This window comes from Bos indicus, chromosome 9 (assembly GCF_029378745.1).
Source record: "Bos indicus isolate NIAB-ARS_2022 breed Sahiwal x Tharparkar chromosome 9, NIAB-ARS_B.indTharparkar_mat_pri_1.0, whole genome shotgun sequence".
Taxonomy (NCBI): domain Eukaryota; kingdom Metazoa; phylum Chordata; class Mammalia; order Artiodactyla; family Bovidae; genus Bos; species Bos indicus.
Genome location: NC_091768.1, coordinates 77,863,773 through 77,883,186, shown reverse-complemented (window position 1 = coordinate 77,883,186; position 19,414 = coordinate 77,863,773). Strand labels below are relative to the sequence as shown.

The 19,414-nt window shown below is 36.9% G+C and overlaps 1 long non-coding RNA gene across 1 annotated transcript in view; it reads right to left on the bottom strand.

The window, feature by feature from the left end:
• Positions 1-603: 603 nt before the first annotated feature.
• Positions 604-19,414, bottom strand: part of LOC139184940 (uncharacterized) — an 80,704-nt gene continuing 61,893 nt past the window's right edge. The window contains exons 2-3 of the long non-coding RNA XR_011568509.1: positions 2,479-2,564; positions 604-1,376 (exon numbers count right to left, since the gene is read on the bottom strand). This is a non-coding gene — a long non-coding RNA (uncharacterized lncRNA). The remainder of the gene's footprint in view (positions 1,377-2,478; positions 2,565-19,414) is intronic.

Sequence of the window (19,414 nt, the reverse complement as noted above, 5' to 3'; positions counted from 1 at the left end):
TGTAAAAACTATTTATTCAAAGTACAGTATCTCTGATTTTTCTATTTATGTTTTTCATGACTTACACAACAAAATTTTGACAAACCTCTACCCTATGACCTTCTTTCTGTTTACCATGGCTTTCCAAAGGACCTATTTAATTCTTAAATGAAGTCCAACTTATTTTTCAAAAACTAAAGGATACTACAATAGCATTGCTTCTGGATTTTTACCAAAAATGTCATTAGACATTAGTATGTTCCCAGGCATTCTGCTGATCAGTGAGTATTGAGAATGCACAAGTAAGTAAAACTATGTCTTGCTCTTTGGTGCATCCAGCCTAGGAAGACAGGGACAAGTATAACAAGTATTCCAGTGAAGTAAAGAATTTCTGAGAAAGAGCTTATTAAACATGAAACCAGTGGAAGCACTCACAAAGGAAAATGATGATGAACCATGAAAAAAGTTAGGTCAATTTTTTTTAATGCCAATAAAAACATTTGGAAAGATTGAATATATAAATACATGCACACAGTATTTATATACATACACACATGCAGTCAACAAATAAGTAAAAACATGAAAGCATAAATCATACAAATTTTTAAGGATATGGATCCAAAATTCAAAGGAAATACAAATGAAAAATACTCAAAAAGTATTCTCTCTCACTAGTAATTAAAGAAATATACCAAAGGAAATAAATAGAAAAATTTGAAAACTATTATCACTAAGTGCTGGTGAGGGTGTGACAAGCTAGCATCTGCTATACATTATGAGGAAGAATAAATTGGGCAACCTTTTTTGAAGGGAATTTGTTGATAATAAGGAGAATGAAAGAACTTCATGCCTTTGGTCCTATTATTCCACAAGTGAAAGATTCTGAAGGAAACAAAGATTTCAACAATAAAGGAATCTTTAAGTAAATGAAATAGTATATACTCATTAACAATCATGTTTTCTAAATTATTTTAGTGATGTGGGAAAACAAATACATTGATACGTTAAAGAAGTCCACAACATAATTGATCACGTCTATGTAAAAAATAAATGTACGTAGAAGAAAAGTTGAAGATAAATATACTATAAATTTCAGCCATAATTATCTCAAATACACAATTATATGATTTTTACTCTATACGGCATATAGAAATTAACAAAAATTCTTAAAACAATAGTAATGTGTGTGCATGCTTAGTTGTGTCTGACTCTTTGTGACCCCATGGACTGTAGCTCACCAGGCTCCACTGTCCATAGAATTTTCAAGGCAAGAATACTGGAGTGGGTTACCATTTCCTTCTCCAGGGGATCTTCTCAACCCGGAGTTCAAACCCGCATCTCTTGTGTCTCCTGAATTTGCAGGCGGATTCTTTACCAGCAGAACCACCAGGGAAGCCCTTTAAAGCAATAGTAATAAGTCTATAAAATTACAAAGTGATAAACAGAATAGGAAAGCTTAATGTCTTCAATATCTACAAGAAACTGTCGTAGTCAGAATTAAAGGCTTGGAATTTCAGGAACATTATTAAAACATAGGATGTGACCATGAATCTACTTCATGAAGAGGGAGTGGGTCATAGTGACATGTTGATCAGAGAGCTACCAACAAGGTAGACCAGATGGGTAAAAATCAAAAGCTGGAAAGAACAGCCCAGCTAGAGAGGCATTTTCTGGTACAATCTGATTAATTCTAGCAAAAAGCAGATCACATTTTATGAACTATAACACACAATTTAAATATAAGTCAAATCTTTATCTTAACAATTGTTCTAGTTTTGAGGCTGTGGATTAAAAGCAAGTACCCAATTATTTATTGTTGAGTTCTTAAAGAAATAAAACACGTAAAGGTGAAATAAACTGTAATTGGTTATCTATAGGAGAAGGCCTAAGATGAATTGTATAAAATTACACTCCTCAAAAATTTTTATACAAATTGTATCAACAAACTTTCAAAAAGTTTGTTTAAATTTTAATGATTAATTGACATTTATATTCTAGGATATGATAAATTATGAAGAATTTGTTACTAATGAATTCTTCATCTTCATAAAAGATTGAAAAGGGGGAGGGAAGATAAACTTAAATCATAAGAGATTTTTCTTTTTCTTTGGTTTGTTTTCTATTGGGAGAGGAGCATGAATTTAAAAAATCTGTGGTTAAATGATTGCAATTTCTCAGATAAGCTTACAGTGTGGCTACCCTTAAAGATCTTCCAAATAATACACTCAAAAGTCTGACTGGCTTTAGGTTTTCACCTAAAACCTAAAGCTTCTGCCTAGAAATGGGAATGGGCAGAATGACCCACTCCTCGCTCTTAAAATTCCTGTTAATAGAATATAGCACATTCTGTAAGAGAGAGATTAAATAAATAGCAAAATATTTTAGTTATGAAAAAAGTTAATAAATATTGCATTAGAAAGATTTCAGGTACATATTGGACCGTTTGTCTTCAGTTTCATATCACATCTCTAAACATCAACCACAAAGGATGATCCATACCTGAAGGAAGAGATTTGAGAGAAAAGACGTGAAGCTTGTGGGTGGGCCTTTCAGTTGTTAAAGCATTAGTGAATGGGATCTTTTTCCTATAAGAGAAGTGCAATTTTGTCAGGAGAAAGAAGGAACTGTTTTCTTTTTTTATGAAGCAGAATTCCATTCTAATTCTCTGAGCCTTTTACTATAACTGCCTTAGCATGTGTTTTAAATTATATTGTATGCATGTGTTCCCCATAAAATTAGCCATCATGACCCATTGTTCCACAGTCCTTCCTTTCATCACATTTTAGAGGCCTGTGTTCCATATTAGCAAATAACCCTTAGGGGAAATTATACATTTTCCATACACTAGCTTTGTTACATATTTGATAACACTTATTGTACGTTTAAGGATATGGGTCAATTTATAATTTTTTAAAAATAATAAAACAACTGGCCAATTGTTTCCTCATGGCAAACAAACTAGGAAGGCAAACTGAATATATCTAGCATCAATATCAAAACAGAATTAACAGCTCCACTTTTAACCCATATGTTCGTGAATATATAACTCCATCAATATGTTAACTAGGGTGAAGGCACATTGCCAAGTTTAGAACTCACTCAAATTCCTTGTGTTCTGAGTTTAAAATGAAATTTGAGGCTTTTCAGGTTCAAGGTCCTTTTTGGTGCTATAAAAATGTGACTTCCTGGTTGGAAAAAACTAAATGTTTTTGGACACCAACTTGCTCACACAAAACACTATGATAAGTGTGAATGAATCAGTGACATATGGATTAGATTTTCCCTTTAAAATCTATTATTTTTTTTAAACATTTTAAATAGAAAATTCATGGTAAAAACATGCATTGGATTTAGCCAACTTTAAATCATTTGAAAAATATTTGTAAGGCATTTTTCTCTCAATGGATATGTGGCAGCATTTCTAGCCCATAATGTTACTGTAACTTCACTCTTTTCCCCAACTCTCCCCTCAAATCCTCAAATTAATATTCTAGAGAAAACAAACTTCTGCTTGGTGCTCCTTCTCTCTCATGCTCTTTTTACCTCCTACTTCCTTGATTGTGTCTTTAAAAACTTTATGTATCATTTCCATTGCGCTGGCACAATGTTTTTTTAATTAAATGGTATTTAAAACTATTCTAAATGTAAAACTCTAGGGAACAGAAGCAAAGGATATGCATTAATGATAAAAAAGAAATGCATTTGTTTGTAGTTCTGAATGGACATCCCAAAGATGAGAAACATTTTTTGTTCTTCTCAAGCTACAACCCATTAATCTATTAAGCAAAATTAACTATTACAACTGTATTTTCTCAGAATGACCCCTGAGTACCCAAGAGTGGCAAGTAAACATAGAAAGAAATAATAGAATATTGTAATGTCTCAAACGGAGAAGGCAATGGCACCCCACTCCAGTACTCTTGCCTGGAAAATCCCGTGGACGGAGGAGCCTGGTAGGCTGCAGTCCATGGGGTCGCCGGGAGTTGGACACGACTGAAGTGACTTAGCAGCAGCAATGTCTCAAAACTCAATATATTATGGTGTATATATGAAAAAATGCCATTTTCTGTACTTATTCCTCATTATTTAAAATGTTTTATGTCCTCAAGTACCTAGAATTAAGCTTTGACACTAGAAAATTTCCTAGGTTGTAGTCAATTCCACAAGTAAATTCACTTAATTGTCTGCCCAAATTATTTCTGAAAACAAGATTGCATTATCCCTCTGAGTTTAGGATTGCAATTCTATTCAGTTTTCTAGAATTCCGCATGTTCATTTCCTTGAGTTGTACATGTTTTCTGAATTTGGCCAGGGCACTTTGCCAGCTGCACGTTTTAAGAGTTGTACTGTCTTACCCACTCAGCTCAAACACTACAGATGTCAAAGCTACACTTGGACTAGAGATCAGAATTTATTACTTAATGAAATTCTTATTTCCAAGTACACAAAACCAATATTCTGTTTCTTAAAAAAAATAATTACTTTAATATAGATGTGGCGGGCCATCTATTTATTTTAGACTGCATTCAAGTAATATATATATATATATATATAGGCATTATATATGAAATACTGACTACCATAGTGTGCAATATGCATATTACACACTACCATAGTGTACTGACTACTATAGTATGTAACTCAACATTCAAAAAACTAAGATGACATTCCCATCACTTCATGGCAAGTAAATGGGGAAACAATGGAAACAGTGACAGATTTTATCTTCTTGGCCTCCAAAATCACTGCAGATGGTGACTGCAGCCAGGAAATTAAAAGATACTTGCTCCTTGGAAGAAAAGCTATGACAAACCTAGACAGCATATTAAAAAGCCAAGATCACTTTGCTGACAAAGGTCTGTATACTCAAGGCTAGGGTTTTTCCAGTAGTCATGTATGGATGTGAGAGTCAGACCATAACAATGGCTGAGAGCTGAAGTATTGATGTTTTCAAACTCTAGTGCTGGAGAAGACTCTTGAGACTGCCTTAGACAGCAAGGAAATCAAACCAATCAATCCTAAAGGAAATCAACCATGAATATTCACTGGAAGGACTAATGCTGAAGCTTCAGTACTTTGGCCACTTGATGTGAAGAGTCAGCTCATTGGAAAAGACTCCGATGTTGGGAAAGACTGAGGGCAGGAGAAGAAGGGAGACACAGAGGATGAGATCGTTGGATGGTATCACAGACTCAATGGACAAGAGCAAACTCCAGGAGATAGTGAAGGACAGGGAAGCCTATTGTGCTGCAATTCATGGGTTCACAAAGGTTCAGACGTGACTTAGCGACTGAACGACAGCAACAACAATAGTATGTAATATCCATCTAGGTTATTTGTATAGAGCAAAAATAAGGTGACTATAGAAAAGCAAGAAGACCGTAAGTACTCCTATTTTATGTGATGGTACAAATTCCACAATATTTTAATATATGTATTTATGTAAAACTTAGCTTTCAAGCCATGAATAGTTGCATCTCTAAACCATAACAGATTAATCCATGAAGGTTGTCTTCCAACTCTCTTATTATAAATAATGAATCTAATTACTGTGATGGATTGAATATTATGCTTTTGCTTTATAATCTACTGTGCCTATATTCTTTTTTTCAAGTGAATGAATGTCACCCTAAAAATTTCAATAATGATGAAAATTTCCTAAAGAAATTGAATTCAACTGCAATACTATTGAGATTATTTATTCAACATTTTTAAAAAAATTTGAGTACCTAAGAAATATCAGATACTTTACTACAATCTGGAGAATTTTAAAACAACTACATAAAAGTTATGCCGTAAGTGCTGAGAAATACTTTTAGGTAATAAAGACAGTTGCACTCATCTCACATGCTAGCAAAGTAATGCTCAAAATTCTCCAAGCCAGGCTTCAACAGTACATGAACTGTGAACTTCCAGATGTTCCAGTTGGTTTTAGAAAAGACAGAGGAACCAGAAATCAAATTGCCAACATCCATTGGATCATCAAAAAAGCAAGAGAGTTCCAGAAAAATATCTACTTCTGTTTTGTTGACTATGCCAAAGCCTTTAACTGTGTAGATCACAGCAAACTGTAGAAAATTCTTCAAGAGTGGGAATACCAGACCACCTTACCTGCCTCTTGAGAAATCTGTATGCAGGTCAAGAAGCAAATGTTAGAACCAGACATGGAACAAAAAACTGGTTCCAAATTGGGAAAGGAATATGTCAAAGCTGTATATTGTCACCCTGCTTATGTAACTTCTATGCAGAGTATATCATGTAAAATTCTGAGCTGGATGAAGCACAAGCTGGAATCAAGATTGCCAGAAGAAATATCAATAACCTCAGATATGCAGATGACACCACTCTTATGGCAGAAAGTGAAGAGGAACTAAAGAGCCTCTTGATAAAAGTGAAAGAGGAGAGTGAAAAACCTGACTTAAAACTCAACATTCAGAAAACGAAGATCATGCCATCTTCATGTGCATGAAGATCACTTCATGGCAAACAGATGGGGAAACGGTGGAAACAGTGAGAGATTTTATTTTCTTGGGCTCTAAAATCACTGCAGATGGTGACTGCAGCCATGAAATTAAAAGACACTTGCTCCTTGAAAGAAAAGTTATGACCAACATAGACAGCATATTAAAAAGCAGAGACATTACTTTGCCAACAAAGGTCCATCTAGTCAAAGCTATGATTTTTCCAGTAGTCATGTATAGATGTGAGAGTTGGACTATAAAGAAAGCTGAGTGCCAAAGAATTGACACTTTTGAGCTGTGGTGTTGGACAAGACTCTTGAGAGTCCCTTGGACTGCAAGGAGATCAAACTAGTCCATCCTAAAGAAAATCAGTACTGAATATTCATTGGAAGGACTGATGCTGAAGCTGAAACTCCAATGCTTTGGCCACCTGATGCGAAGAACTGACTCATTTGAAGAGACCCTGATGCTGGGAAAGATTGAAGGCGGGAGGAGAAGGGGACAGGAGAGGATGAGATGGTTGGATGGCATCACCGACTCGATGGACATGAGTTTGAGTAAGCTCCTGGAGCTAGTGATGGATAGGGAAGCCTGGCGTGCTCCAGTCAATGGGGTTCAAAGAGTCAGACATGACTGAGCAACTAAACTATCTAATAATAACAACTATGATATTCTCTTTCACATTTCCAAAAATTAGTGAGTGAATTTTCAACTGTCATCTCCAGACTTTCTTATTTACCTTTAGAATAATATTAAATGGAAGAACAACTCTCTTTCCATTCTTTAAATGGAATGTTATTTAAGTTAAAAGGAAAATAGAGAACTCCTGTTAACAGTTCTTGCTAAGTTTGAAATAAGTTTTCAAAAGTACTCTTGTAGTTATCTCTTGGAGAAGGCAATGGCACCCCACTCCAGTACTCTTGCCTGGAAAAGCCCATGGACGGAGGAGCCTGGTAGGCTGCAGACCATGGGGTCACGAAGAGTTGGACACGACTGAGCGACTTCACTTTCATTTTCCCCTTTCATGCATTGGAGTAGGAAATGGCAACCCACTCCAGTGTTCTTGCCTGGAGAATCCCAGGGACGGGGGAGCCTGGTGGGCCGCCGTCTATGGGGTCGCACAGAGTCGGACACGACTGAAGCGACTTAGCAGTAGCAGCAGCAGTACTCTCTTGATAGATGGATAAGGGAGATCTTATTCCTACTGATCAATTCTTAATCAAGAATAAGGTATCACTCAAATTGAAAATAAGAACATGTTCAGAATGTCCCATTCCACTACCTCGAAAATTAAGTATGACTCCTGTGTTTCACCCTGGCAAGTTTTGTTTCCGTGTAATTGTGAGTAAGCAAAGTGATTGGAATAATAAAAAATGTTGAAATGATGAGTTTTTCTAATAAGTTTTCATTGCAAATATACATATGCCTAGATGAATGAGTCAACAAATAAAAGCAACTTCAGCATCATTCCCATCTCTAATGTCTTTTTCTCTTATTCATCATCCCCCCACCCAGGAAAATAGTTACAGTCAGACAGTAGTATGCTGACAGTAATGCTGTAGTTATTTCAAGGTGAAGAAACAGGTGCCCGCAGAGTGCAAACTGGCCATTCAGCCAACTCATGTCAATTATCCATATCATATCATTGAAAGTAGAAATCCAAAGGTTGAAGATAAATGTCAACAATAGTAGAGAGAAGACCAAAACTTCTAGAAAGATGAGAGACGCAGAAATATTGCAACAAACATCCTTGGGTCTGGATACAGGGACTTAGAGAGCCTGCAAACTGAAAGTCACCTCTATTATGCATCTAGCTGCCTCACTACTATCAAATTCCGTCAGATAACCATGAGCTTCAGTTTACACTGTTTCAATGATGGAGAATCTGCTGCTACACAAGGGCAACTGAATTCATTTTTTAAGAGCTCGGGCTATTTCAGACTTGTTACTTAATCTGCCTCACTACAAATTCTACTTCTGGGTCTGAGTTCTGCCCTCTAAAGTTAAACATATATCCACTCTACATAAAAATCCCTCCAGTATATTTAAAATAATCACCCTGTCTGTTCTGTCTTCTCTTCTACAAGGGAAATGTCCTCAATTCATACAAATATTCCTCAGAGGGCTTGGCCTTCAACCCATTCCATCATCTTGATGGCCCTTTTGTTATTTCCCTCTGGAAGGAAATAGTCCACCTGTGGTGAATTCAATAAAAAATAAAATTAAGACACCAACATGTCCACTGATTCTTCTATATTTACTTAAACTGGCATTTTAGGATTACGAATGGATAAAGGATATCATTGGCTAAGGAATTATGGAAGATGTCTTCAAGGAAATGGCTTGTATCACTAGGAGAACTTGACATAGTAGCTGAAAATAATTTCAAGTATCCAAGAACAAACATTACCCTCACCCCTGCCTGTTTCACCATCAAAGTGCATGAATTTTAAGAGTATGGAAGGTACTCTGATATTGGAAGCAAATCTGCAGAACCAGATACAGTGGTTCCATTCAAGAAGTTCGGTGCTACTATAGACCCTCCCCACAAATATGTACACAAATCCAAAAGAAAAATTTTACTGTTAATTACTTCTATACCAATATTACCTTTTCCAGCCAGCGTTCTCAAAAATTCTAAATAGTCTCACCAGTGGAGAAGAAAAAGTCTGTAGCACGAAGACTTTCTTTCCCTCACTAAAAGATGCGGCACCCGACCAGACAGCCAAGAGAGTGGAAGAATCAGTGAGTTTCACAAAATCCTAGTAATTCTCTGTGGAATGTTGAAAAAGTCTGAAGGCAGGTTTTGTGGTTTTGTTTGTGTGTTTGACTTTGGAAGCCACAGATCCATGGAAAGGGGCAATAAGGATAGGTAGCTATGGCCAACCTGTAGACATTCTTTGGCTGAACACAAGACTCTAGATGGCAGCATGTCACTGAGTAGGGATAAGAGCTACTTCTAGAAAGTGACTCACGTTGAGTACCAAACTAGTTAGTGATGGTTGTTGCAATCACAATTGTGTACAGAGAGGTTACCACTGCTTATCTAATGAGGAGAATGACCAGTGACCTTGGCCATAGCCAACAGTCACAGCTGCACTCTGCGGGCCCCAGTGTTGAGCACATGAGAATCCCCAAAGGGGTAGAGAATCTCATAAATTTGAGAGAGTAGGAAGATGTCAGAGTTAAGAGTTGACTAGAACATTTGGAAGATCTCACTTGGGAAAAACATTCTTTTTTCCATGCTTGGGACTTAAACACCATCTGGCTGTCCGAGATGTGCACAGCTACAAATGTACACATAACACAACAAAACATCACCTCTGCATCACACAACCCAAACTTCTGTGCCCTCACTGGGCTGCTGAAGAGGTGTCGTAACTAAAATATAACAAATGGTAAGAGACCAAATTTTCGCCCAGGAACAAATGGAAAATACATCTCTCCCAAAGACTTTGGGAACATTCAGATCAGATCAGATCAGGTCAGTCGCTCAGTCGTGTCCGACTCTGCGACCCCATGAATCGCAGCACGTCAGGCCTTCCTGAACATTGGTAAAAACAAAAGAAAATACTTGATCAGTATAGAACTCAACTGGATGATGATAAATGTATACTAACAGAAAAGACAGTGCAAACCCTTTTTACCATTTCCCGTTGCCTTCAATTCCTTTCTTAAGCCCTATGTGTCATGCTCTAAGTATTTTTTCAGAGCCATTTCATATTTAAGCTCATTTAGTTTTGGTCAACTAAAATCCTAGGATAGATTTCATATGAACTGTTTTCTAGACCTGTCTCTTCTCTCCTATAATACGGAATTAACATTATTAATTGACCTGAATGCAGGTCTCAACTTTATTCTTGTTAAATTTTGTCTTGTTAGTTTTGGTCCATTATTTGAGCCTATTGGAATAATTTTTCATCTTGATTCTCTCATCAATTATATTATCTCTCATTCTCATCATTGTATGAATTAGTTAATAAGTAATATCATTTATCCTTGAGGTCCAAATGGACCAATAACAAATAGAAAATGTTACTAAAGAAGTGACTTTATTCAGTCTATAGACTTTTAAGTACAATTCATTTGCCTATTTTGAGTTTAATGAATATACAGGTTATGAACTGAGGCTTTGTCTAAAGACTAATATATATAGCTTTGGGGACAAAGCATCATTAACCATGATTTATAGAATGATCATAAATCACACTACTCTCTTTATTTACTTGCATCTTCATTAATGCACTTAACTTTTTGTTATTTTTTACTCGTGTACTTCCATTCTTCTATAACACAATCTCTGAAATGTTTAATAGTTCAATTCACTGAAAGGAAGAAAGAAAAGAGCTAAATTTATGATTCCTCCATTAGATCCAGGAACCTTGTGTAACATATTGTACCCGACATCATTCCTCCCCACAATCCTATGAATGATGTTTTACTCTAATACATTTTTATAGATGAGGAAGCTGAGTTTTTTTTTTTTAATGATGTTCATTGACTAAAAGCAGAGTTGGTAAGTACTGAATCTATGGCATAAGACCAGGTTGCTCTACTTTCAAAGCTTGCCTGGCTTGCTTTCCATGGAGGGTCTACTCACCCCACTTGCAAGATTTAAGACACTTTGCAAAGAACACTCAGAATACAAGCATGAAAAACACAGCAAAAGCAATAACGGTAAAAATCAGGCAGGTATGAGAATGGCCAGAGTACATGATGAATGGGATTGGCAGCAGGAAAGACACAAACACTGTGCTTGGAGAAAGAAGAGAAAAAAGCCACCATTGACTGTGAAAGCTGTGTTTGTCTCATGTCACTCTATTCACCCGGACTTGCATCCTTGGTGGCCTGGATCATTCTCTCTTCTCCTTGCCTGCCTTACCCTAGTGCAGACCACTATCCAGTGCAGGAAAATGGAATATGCTTTGGAAGCAAGCAAGCTGAACTTGACATTTGTTCCAGTCTTTCCAGTGACTTTGGGCTTGTTGATTTATCTTCTCAGCCTCGGTTGTTTCTCTTTGGGGAAAATTGTCATATTACCATGTAAACATAAGATTGTCATAATAAATGATACATGTCTCGTTGGCCCATAGTAGGTGTTCAGAAAAGGACTTTTTCATTCTCTTATTATCTCTCAAACTAATTTTCCTGGGGCACTGTTCTATGTGTTATGTGCAATTTTGTGTTTGAGTATTATGCTTCATTTCTGTCCTTAGAACAACTTATTATTTGCTTTGTCTTTCTTATCATATACACTTTCCTATGCGGGACTGATCAAATCCTCCTTAATCCAGTCTTTCCTTCCTATGTACTCTCACAACCCCAACTCTGTATTAATCAGAACAAGACTCCCACTGACTTATGACTACACCTCAACTTCATCCAAGTTTCAGAACTTTTGACCTTTTTTCTTCCATTTTCTGCTTATGCATCACACATATCTTGTTCACCTGACTCAGCTCTGGTTCCTCCATAGTTACAGTTAACTACTCCCACCTTGACTGATGATTTATTCTTCCTCCTGCGAGTGTATACAGTGACTAGGGTCCATAGAAAAGAACTTAGCGCTTCATTTTCAGCTCTTCTCCCAGACTCCAGCTTTTTACTCCCGATTTTATCCTGTCCCAGTTCTCAAGCCAATCCAGAAGTGAGACATGCAAGCCTGGAGGGATCATGCAGACTCAGACTGTGCTTCATGCAATTGGTCCCGCACAAGACCCCTCCAGCCCAGACCCCTAGGCCAGCACAACTTCTTAGGTTTTTACACTGTACCCTGAGTCTATTCAACGACATCCTCCCCGGTTCACCTTGGACAGCAGTGTATTTGCAACTTACTGTTTCCTCATTCTCTAATGTTGGCTCGATGCACAAAGTGAATGCCTGCCTTGTTCCTCAGGTAATCCCAGCATTCAAAGCCTGCTGAGACCCCACATGCCTCATGCATACACGTTGCCCTTATTGGTTTCTTTGCTGCTTTTGCTATTACATGTCCCTCAAGTAAATATAAATATAATGATAATAATAATCTCTGATGAGTACTCACCTTGCTTTAGACACTCCTCTAAAAATTTGCATATCTTATATCCTTTAATCTTTATGTCAGTCCAAGGCTTATTAAAATGAAAACTGGAGACATAAAGGATAACCTTTCCTGGGTCATATGGCTAGTAAGAGAGTAATCCAAGATAGGCTACTGTCTCCACAGCCTGCCATCCTAGCATTAATCCAGAATTGAGAGTTGTGCCATCCACCAAAGGAATCCCTCATGTTGTAAGGGTGAAGTCAAGTTATGACTATAGCCTAACTTACCCATTACTTTGTGCTTCATCTTGTCCAACTAAAAAATCTCTAAAACCAAACTTGGGCTTCATGCCTCAGCTTTACCATTCAAGTAGATGACCCCTGCTACAAGGTTAGTCCTGGGTCTGGCAAGCCCAGTTGGACAGGGCTTGTGGCAGAGTCCAGCTGCCTTCTGGCTCATCCCATAAAAAGGGCAAAATCTTAATTTGAATGTAGGTTTCCTGATACAGATGGTATGCTATCTGATTGACATGCCTTCCTATATCTGCAAGAAATACTAGAGAATATAATGATGTGGGAGCCCTTGGGAGCAATATCTAGTCTTTATTTGACTTTAGGAGATGTTTGGAAGAAAAATATTTCTGAAATAAAGAACAGAGGAAACAGGAATAAAGACAGTGGAATTTGTGATAAGGAGATTCAGTGGATGACGTCTCCAAGAGTGGATATAATTCGGGACGTCACTGTTACTTTTATTGGTTGCATAATTCTGGGCAACTGAACCTCAGTGTTCTCAGCCATAAATAGGGAATGATAATTTAAACCTACTGCAATGTTTTATGGGAAGGGTAAAAGAGACAAAACATAGGAAAACATTGTTACCTTTCAATTGTTATATAAATTGTTGGTTGTTGGTAAGTCATGTCACTCCTTTTCTGACCCCATGGACTGTAGCCTGCCAGGCTCTTCTGTCCATGGAGTTTCCCAGGCAAGAATACTGGAGTGAGTTGACACTCCCTTCTCCAGGGGTCCTCCTGACCCAGGGACTGAACCCACATTTCTTGCGATGGCAGGCAGATTCTTTACCACTGAGCCACCAGAGAAGCCCATTGTATAAATATGTGTTTTGAATCTGCTCATTTTTTTGCACTTCAGACAATCTTATTGAAAATGTGTGTGTTACTCACTCAGTCATGCCTGACTCTTTGCGACCCCTGTGGCCTGTAGCCCACCAGGCTTCTCTGTCCATTAAATTTTCCAGGCAAGAATGGTGGAATGGGTAGCTATTCCCTTCTCCATGGGATCTTCCTGATCCAGGGATTTAACATGGGTCTCCTGTACTGCAGGCAGATTCTTTATCATCTGAGTCACCAGGGAAGCTAACATCACCTCATATTCCACAAACTTAAATAATTGTAGACATACAGCCTGCACCTACATATACAAAGTTAAATGCCCTAGTACATAAAGGTTGTTTGTTTCTTTAAGTACTTTAAAGTTTTTGTAGGGGAGAAATATTTGGTGAATCACTCTCGTTATTTTGCGTGGATTGAGTCAACCACGGTTTTACTTCTCCCAGCTCAGACCTCAGCCTCCGGTTCTCAGAAAGTCTTAAACAGTGTCCTCTCTGAAGGGACAGTCACCTGAGAAAAGTGGCCTTGGTTACACTGCTATCCCCAGGCTAATCCTGGGCAAAGCCTGCTGTCAAGATCCTTCATTTCACCACAAAATAATTCAGCGTTTTAGACAACACTTTCAAAAATTCAAGCAAAAACATTTGTATTCTTTTATATTAAAACATTCACATTAACTTCTTTCTTAGTGGTTTTTCTTTTGGTGACAGACTGATCCTGAATACCTGAAACAGTTCTACTGGGATTACTAGAATAACTTACTCTTTTCTATATGATACAGGGCTAGGATTCCATTGAGTCTGGGAATAACTCTGAGATATACATATAAGCATCTAAGCATGCACACACACACACACACACACGCACACACAATTGTCGTCATTTGCTTCAAAACTGCATTTTAAAATGTTTTAAATTCTAGAAAGTTAGGGTACTGTCAGCAAAACCTAAATTTGGTATGGCATCTGAGCATCACAAGATTAGAGTCCTCTGTTGAAAAGACACTGAAAACATGAGATTGTTCAGAGATGTATGTGCTGTGAATGCATAAGAGGCTGCAGATACAGGGCTTGGCCTTAGTGATGAAGCAGCAGAAATGTGAAATGCCAAAACAGCTCTTTGCTTTCACAGAACGAGCTAGAATTACAGGAGATCATAGGCAAGGAATTGTAATCTTGTTTGGTGTTTGAGAGTATTAAGTAAAATGAACAGTCCTGGTTTTATGTTTGGAACTATTCTACAGGAAAAAGAAAATGGCTGAATTAAAAGCAACCATAACAAATTATTTGAATCATAGCACTTTTGAGATCATTGCTTAAGAAAGACTGTTTTAATAGTTTCTTAGGAAAATAGATATTAATGATTTGGGGGCTGTTTTTCTTCTCTATCCTTGGCAAAGAAAATGGACCTAATTTCACAGAATTTCAGATCTGCTATCTTTTTGGCTAAGCTGAAAAGATAAGGACTGACACTTTTTTGGGGGGAGGGGATACAGATAACTTAATGCATGGTTAAAGAGCTGCCAAAAAAGATGTGAAACCAACAAGATTCTGATGGAAAATAGTTACAATTACCATGTTTAGTCTTATGAACTAAGTTCTAGTCACCATTTTCTAGCTCTGGCTCACTGCAGTAATAGGTAACTGCCTCTAAAGTATTCAGGAAAGGCTGTTGAACATTACACGATACAGTGGAGAGATCTGAGGTTATTATGTATTTTAGTAAGGGCGTCTGCTCCACATATAATAATTGAGGAGCAATTGCATTAACAAGTACCATTTTGAGGCATATTTCATCCTTATTTGACTATATAGAGATAAATATTAATCAGAATCCACTTATTTAGATTTTCCTATCAAGGTAGGCAGAGACATTATTTAGCTGTAAGGAAGTTTTGCAGAGATGGCAAGGAATGATTTTTTTTTTTTTTAACAGCAAGCAAATGCAGGCTCTGTTCACCAAGCCAGTTCATTAAAATGAACTAGCCCATTCTTATTAATAACTTCCCTGGCACTCAGAGCAGAGCACAGTAGTCCAAGAAAAGACTGAGGAGATAGAATCTTACGTTGCTTAAAACTATCTAATGAGGAATGGCTGCTGCTGCTGCTGCTGCTAAGTCGCTTCAGTCGTGTCCGACTCTGTGTGACCCCATAGACGGCAGCCCACCAGGCTCCGCCATCCCTGGGATTCTCCAGACAGGAACACTGGAGTGGGTTGCCATTTCCTTCTCCATTGCATGAAAGTGAAAAGTGAAAGTGAAGTCGCTCAGTCCTGTCTGACTCTTCGCGACCCCATGGATTAAGAGTTATGAAAATGTCACCATCCTATCATAATATCCTAAAATCTGTAGGACACCATGAAGGGTTCTACAGTTCAGTCTTTATAACAGCAATAACGTATTTTGGAGTCAACACTATTTCCAATCCATGCAAGAAAAACGTAAACTTCCATCCTTACCTAATGTGAGACAAAATGAATTAAAACAAAAGTATTCAAGAATTGTGTGTGTGTGTGTACTTTCAAGGTTTTGTCTATAATAAAGCTGAAGTGGGAACCTATTTCCCATTATAGAAATGAACCAGAATGTAATTTGAAGGAAAGTCATTTAGTTCTAAGAATAAAAATGAAAGAATTATCATGCTAAGACAGTAAGCTTTCCTCCTCAGGATTTTTTCTTCAAAACAATACACAATTTGGGACATTTCTTCCAATACAGTGGATGTGGGTTCAATCCCTGGTCAGGGAACTAAGAACCCACATGCTGTGGGTCAACTAAGACCACACATCACAACTAGAGAAAACCTATATGCTGCATTGAAGACCCAGTACAGCCAAAATTTAAATATATATATATATATATATATATATATATACAATTTAGAAAATAGAAAAGCAGAAAAAAGTTTTGCATGTCTTGAAACAAAATTTATTAAGCATGAAATTCAAAAGTCTTTATTTTTTTTATCATTTCTTATTTATTGAAGTATAGTTAATTTACAAAGTTGTATTAAAGTATAGAGTAAAGTGATTCAGTTACACATATATATATTATATATATAATATATGTTTCTACTGTTCAATCACTAAGTCATGTCCAACTCTGCAACCCCAAGGACAGCAGCGGGCCAAACTTTCGCTGTCCTTCACTATCTCCCAGAGACTGATCAAATGCACGTCCATTGAGTTGGTGGTGCTATCCAACCATCTCATCCTCTGTCTCCCTCTTCTGCTCCTTCTCCTCCTGGTGGCTCAGATGGTAAAGAATCTGCGTGCAATGCAGGAGACCCAGGTTTGATCCCTGAGTAAGAAAGATCTTTGGAGAAGGGAATGGCTACTCACTCCAGTATTCTTGCCTGGAGAATTTCATGGACAGAGGACCCTGGCGGGCTACAATCCATGGGGTCACAAAGAGTCAAACCTGACTGAGCAACTAGACTCTTTCCAGACTCTTTTCTGGAAAACAGTATTATGAGAGATTGAGTATAGTTCCCTGTACTATACAGCAGGTCCTTGTTGCTTACCTATTATATATAGTGTACTGATTATTGGCTTTGAAAAGATATCACCTGGACACAAATCCTAGCTCATTTACTATGTGATCAAGGACATATTATCTAACCTCTCTGTGCTCAATTTCTTCTTTTAGAAAATAAAGTAAAAAGAGAAATTAGCTAAAAGATTGGGAGTGAGAATTAAGTGAAATGCTGTATGTAAAACTTATTTGGATGCTTCCCAACATATAGTTAATACTTCATTAATTCATTCATTCATTTATTTGGTACATATTGAACACCCACTCTGTGCAGGTACCATTCTAAGAGTTTGGGTTATGGCAGTGAACAGAACAGTGCTTCTATCCTCGTGAACTTTATATTCTAGTAAAATTTATCCATTATGTCATTAATCTGTTATCCAAGAATCTATGGAAAGCATGTGAACATGTATTAATACCCTAATACATTACAGACTTAAGACAGAGTCCAGCACTCATTGTAAAGTAATTGAGGCCTAAGGAGGAGAAGTGAGAAACGATTCTAAAAACAACCAAAAACATCTGCACAGATACCCTAAAAGCAATATATTTTTTAAAAGTTGGGGACATAAGAAACCCTTCAAGAGTTTCTTAAAAGCTGCAGATCTGTTTCAAATAAAGTTGAAATATTGACTTAAAGACCCAACAATTCTACTCTTAGGTATTTACCCCACCTCCAATTAAAAGATAAGTTCACAAAAAAACACGTGTACAGAAATGTTCACAGGGAGACTTCCCTGGTGGTCCAGTGGTTAAGAATCCACCTGGGAATACAGGGGACATGGGTTTAATCCCTGGTTTGGGAACTAAGATCCCACACACTGCAACTAAGATCCGACACAGCCAAAAATAAATAAATAATTCTTTTTTTTTAAAAAGTGTTTATAGTACCTTTATTCATGATCACCAAAAACAAATCAATGGTCCATCAAGAAAAAGTCAAATTTTGTATAGTCATATAGGAAAACACTGCTCAACAGTAAAGAGAAATGAAATGTTGATAGATGCAATAACATGATGAATCCCCAAAACATCAGAAACTACAAATGAGTACATACTACACAATTCCATTAAGATGACTTTCAAGAATACAAGGCAAAACTAATTTATAGTGATAAAAATCAGTAAGTAGTTGCACTGAGAGGTAGATGGGGAATTGATTGGAACTGGCCCCATGGGAACTCTGGTGATGGGAATACTTTATTGTTTTAAGTGGTAGTTACATAGGTGTATATGATTGTCACAACTCAAAGAAATCAACTTTTAAGATTGATGCATTTAATTACATGTAATACTCATTAAAAATTGTCATTAAAAGAACTGTAGACACTTTCCCCAGATAGAAGATAGGAGAATCTTCCAGAGAAAAAGCTTGGTCTGATTCACTGACATTTCCTATATACCAGTTCTGTTTTGACATGCCTTCTCCACAGAAAGTCAAAATAAAACGTGTTTGATCAGGATATATTCGCAATGAAGCATTTTATTATTAATTTTGAAAGGCATGGATTCTGGAATCATTTACCATTTCCTTTGAAAGGTACGTAGGGTGAAAAGTAAGGTTGTTAAGTTCACTACAAGGAAATCATATCTCTGCTTACACACCATATTGTGCTTTGAGCAATATTTTTATGTGTTCTAAAGAAATATGTGTAAGGGCCCTTTAAAAAAGAAGCAATTTTCTGTCAGGGATCAGTGACCTCGGACAAGCTATACATCTGCAAAAAAATGTCTTTAGAGGCTAGTAAAAAAAACCCTATTATATGCTAATTTCAAATTATCTTTTATACTAGCTTCAGGCTTCAAAGGGGACTAAGAGGAAAGAAATAGTTGTATGAAAAAAATTACTCTTGATTAGAAAAAAGACCTTCATGAGGGATTTTCCAATTTTGTCTCACTTCTGATTGGAGCAAAATGCCATGGAGAAGAGGAAAATGGAAGAGATTTTTAAGAAAAAGAAGACACAAGAGGAAAGACACAAGATGGTTTCTTAAAAAAAAAAAAAAAAGAGGAAAGACACAAGGTGGAAGAGAGACCCAGAGGGGAAAATATAATCCAGGCTGAAAGTTTTTACTTAGATTTGTGAGAAAAATTTAGGATTGGGCTAAAGGATGATTGAAGTTTAACTGGAAGGTATCTGACTGTACTGGAATATTGATTTAAATATGTTCTAGTTAAGTATTGCTAGTATAATGATTTATTAGTTAATAGTGCTATTTATTGATTAGCAAAAAGTTTGATATTTGCAGAAAGAGCATGATACCACAAGCTAAGTGTTCTATCTTATA